Source organism: Lissotriton helveticus, chromosome 3_1, assembly GCF_964261635.1.
Source record: "Lissotriton helveticus chromosome 3_1, aLisHel1.1, whole genome shotgun sequence".
NCBI lineage: Eukaryota > Metazoa > Chordata > Amphibia > Caudata > Salamandridae > Lissotriton > Lissotriton helveticus.
In genome coordinates, this window is record NC_136061.1 from 1,999,767,799 (window position 1) to 1,999,772,590 (window position 4,792).

A 4,792-nucleotide genomic window follows, 5' to 3' on the forward strand; every position below is an offset into this window, starting at 1 on the left:
CTGCAGGGCCCATGGTATGCAGTGTAGTGAAAGGAGTGAGGGGACACTTCTAAGATCTTTTCTCCATTAAGGGGTTGTATAGCACAAATCCTCTCCCAGATCTCAGTGCTTTGGGGAGGTAATTTCAATTTAACCCAGCAAAATTAATTTCCAGTGGACATACCTATGTCTATTATCTCGTTTATGGTATTCTGCCTTCCGCCCTTCCCCACGATCCCCCTGCAGCCTCCCCCTCCCCCATTTGTAAGTGATGCATGTTTATTCTACCAAACAGTCTTTCAGTACTGGGAGTTTATTCCCCTTCTTGGGTAGGATTAGCGAGTCAGCACCTCTGAGGCACATCCAACTGCCGAGGCAGAGTGTTGCGGCCTTGTTTCTTGTCCGAGGGGCTAGGCGGCACACCTAGGAGCAGAGGGGGGCTCTGTCCAGTCGGAGCACGCAGATTATCTGGACAAGGTGAAATAAGGCGTGCAGGGGCAACCTATGGCGAAGCTCAAAGCCAGAAGCCACTCACTGTAAGATAATCGGGTCACTACCAAACCATTGCACTCTTCATGTTTCATTTATCGTCTGACTGTTACTGAATGGTTGAAAGGCTAAAAAAACATAATGCCAACAACACTGCGGCTGTAGTGAGATCTGCCGGTCCCCCGCCACCAGGCCCATCATTAGACAGTTTTCTTCGCAGTGCAGAAGGTCAGAGAGTATACATATAAATTGCATTTTGCATTACTTCTAGATGAGTGAAGCTGTCAAAGCAATAATATAAGCTTTCAGTCCACATTCTACCACTTCCCTCCCAGTTTTTGGCCACGAGGTCATGTGCAAATTGAAGGTGACAGCCCAGACAGCATGTCCAACAGACCCATATTGTTAGGCTCCTCTGGCCTGGCACTCATCTGAGCACTCAAGGCGCACAGACGTGCTAGTGCTTCAGTCACAGGGGCTGCTGGAAGTGCGATGACAGCCCCCTTTGACAGTGAGCCCGCCTCCGACTCCTACACTCCACATGCGTTACAATAGTTGCCCCAGCGTCAAGCCACAGCCTCAGCTAGAGAAGAGCAGTTGTAGACAGGTAATGAATGGCACACTGTAGGCTGCTCGTCACAACGCCACGCATGCAAGCTGAGCGTTTCCTAGGCGCGCCCCAAGAGCTGAGGAACGATGGGTGATTACCTTGTTTTGGGAAACAAGAAATATGACAAAGGGCACATTTATAGGGAACTGTGACAAGTATTTTTCCAACAAGTGTTGTAATTTGCAAACCGACCCATGTACTAATAAGTCAGTCCACAAATTACTGATTCATAGTGGGTCGCAATTCGCCCTACTTCATAAATATTAATGAAGTAGGTCACAAATAGTGACACTCTAGGAATCGCAGTCATCATAGGAACCACCATGTCTATCATTGTTTTTAAATAAAGCATTTTTTTCCTTTAAATGCAACCCTTTGGGGACCTCTTGCAGTTTGTGAATGGCTTCCCACCTCTTTTGCAGAGGTACTAAACTATTAATGTTTTGTGACCAACATTAATACATACCATTCCAGTCCGAAATTTGGAAGGAACGCCCTAAAGACACCCCTTTCAAATACCACATCGGTATTAGGTCGCAAACCCAAAGTAACTGGGTACTGAAACGTAATGTGTGATTTGTACATTAAAAAAGCATTTTTAATGTCCCAAGCAACCTGATTCTGCAAATTGGGACATTTGTGAACCCAAGAATGCTTCATACATCTGGCCCTTTATTCATAATATTCAGATATCCTGCTGTTCATAACATAAAAATGTTACTCTTCATGTATTTGAGAGTGGTCTAAGAGTCTGGAGTTGTGTAGTAGAGTGGGAGACTTGAGTCCCATAGAAAATATTTCAATATGGGACATTCCTGGGGTGTAAACAACAGGGACAGTTAGAGTCAAAATTGAGAAAGCCTTGGGCGTATAAGGCCAAAAGAATAAGGCAGACCCCAGCAGTTCCTACAGGGCCGGGAGGCTATCCAACCCCGGGTGGCCCCCAAACCTTCTTGGCCTCTCTTGAGCATCAGGTCAATCAATATCTCTAAAATCTGGTACACTCAGGGGCCCTTCATCACATTCTGCAGGGGCATAACGCTGGCTCATGAAAGCCCTGGGGTACAAGTGGCACCCCAGCCCTTCATGGGCCTCCCTTGAGCACAGGTAAATGCATATCCATAACATATGGTAGACTCAGCAGTTCCTCATCACATCCTGTAGGGACACCTACTTATTTTGCATTACATCACTGAATCAGGACATTGGCCAGAAGGGCACAGTAAAGACTTTATGGACAGTTCCTTGCTGATTTATGTGATCCCATTCGTCTCTGTTGAGCCCTGTCAACGTTCATATTATGTCACCTACTCTGATGTTATTTGGACAATCACAGGTGATGCGACATGTTTGTGACAAGATCTTGTCCGAGATGTTGTAGTGAAGTGGGAACTATTCCTACATAAAAGCTGTGGGCATTGCTCAGAGAAGCACTTATCAATACCACTTTGTATCCACATTTCTGCATTTTTACCAGGACACTGGTATTAATTTGTATTTGATGAGGAATACTTTGTATTTGTCTAGCATACGACCAAGATGAACACCTTCCCCATGACAACATCAGGAAATTCTCAGCCCGTGCAACATACTGGACCAGAAACAATATTCCCCTGTAAGAGGAGACAATAGAGTTTGAACCCTTAAGTGTGCCAAACCAAGAGAGGAGTTCAACTAATTTCCTCTAAGGATGTTCAAATATTTTATGCCTGGGTAATCTTGTATCATCCCGACTACTGGGCATTGCGTATCAAACATACTTTTCTCTTGGTGGGGACCGTGTTTGAGCTGAAAATGTTTTGTGGGACGTTGGTGGTGTATCACAGCCGCATTCTCTGCACTAGCAGAATTCACATCATACCCCCGGGAGATGACTGCCTACTTCTTATGAACATTATGTGTAGCCTGCATGGATAAAATTACACAATGGCTTCAGACCCCAAATCCTCATGCTTCATCAGTTATTTAGAACAGTAGTCACCACATTTCATTTCACTTGTGGCGTAATCTATGGGAATGGAAATTGGTAATTCTGCTTGCCAATGGGTTTAAGAATGGTAGTCCAGTAACTACCACCTGGACAGATCCTACCACCTCGCACCATTTGAAGGCCTGATGTAGCGGTAAGGTTATGAAATTTAGGGAGTTCTCTTTCAAATACTGGACCTCTTGTACCCAGATAACTGTACATACAAATTAGTTTTCTATTTGAAAATAAAAACAGATGTCAGCGTTTATTATCTCCATCTTCTGACGTGGTTGTCCCTTATTTTCAGGAACTGACGCACCATCTCCCTTTTCAGGCCCTTGCAGGACCTCGCTGTCCCTGGAAGATGTGCTCATCATTTACTGCATGACTGTGAAATATGTTTTATTTACACTATCTCCAGCACAGAGGGCAGCAATTGCACATCGGTTATTTACCTTCTATTATATTGCAGGCTGTCAGATGAACATTTTCAGAGAGATTAATGATAATGGCGCCAGTTAATTGACAGGGGAGTAGTTGGCACTGTGGCAGTGAACTTTCCATTTTCCTCCAGAGACCCTCATTCAAATCTTTGCTTTGGCTCATAGTTTTATGAGCACAATTGTTCAACTCAGTCTCAAGTGTACTGAAGTCACATCATGAAACTACCATTCCATTTAACTCAACGTTAGTATTCTATATTAGAAAGATCAAGGACCGGAACAGATGGGGCAAGTAGATCATGCATTTCCTGTGGGTATCCATCTACAGTGTCTGCTTGCGCTTTCATTTCCCACTCCCATGATGAGCATTGAAGGTCATCCACTTCTTACACAGAAACATAAAACGAAATGGCGAAAGGAAACTCTAGTAAAGGAAATTACCACTTTGTGCAACCAAGAGAATTGGGAGGAGAGCAAGATTATGTACTATTAGAGGGAAAACTGTTAGAATAAAACTCAATGTTTTGCATGTTCATGTAAAACCATGGTTGGCTGAATTGGGCACTAAAACGTGACTGTGAATAGATTAGAAATGTGATTACAAGTTGATAAAAACATGATCGTTAAAATCATTATATTGCATGGTGTGTTAGAGACATACTTACATACTCTTGCATTTATGCAGTCATTTCTGTACACAGGAAGGACATACAAATTAATTTTGTTTGCCAAAGACAAACCTGCCTAACTACTTCATAAGCCCACCCATGACATCATTCTCCATAAACAAGTTCTATATTTTAGACTGTAATTCTGAACTTTTAAGTTACTCTTATTTTTGTATCGCAGATGAGGAGCCAATGGTTAAAGTAACATTATAGTTAGGGGAATTTGTCAGTGACAACGTTTACATTTTGAAATAAATAAAAACACAGATATGCAACAGTTATAGTTAGCAGAGCTATCATTTGCGCTCCTGCCATGCACTACCTATGACCTCACATATGACATCACTCATGACATGTCCTACAACATAATTTATCACTTCACTGATGACATCTCAAATGACATCATTCATGGCATCACTGATGACATCATCCAATGAATGTGTTTCTTTGTTTTACAGTGTACATAGTGGCGACTAACTACCATATTACTTTTCTACCTAATTTTGTACACTCAGTGCCCAGCTAATCAGTATGAGTGTTTACAAAGCTTATCTGCTCCCAATGCCCCATAGTTGTGTAGAGATATTGAACATGTTATAAATCTTTGTATCGAAGAGTAACTCTGTGTGCAGGT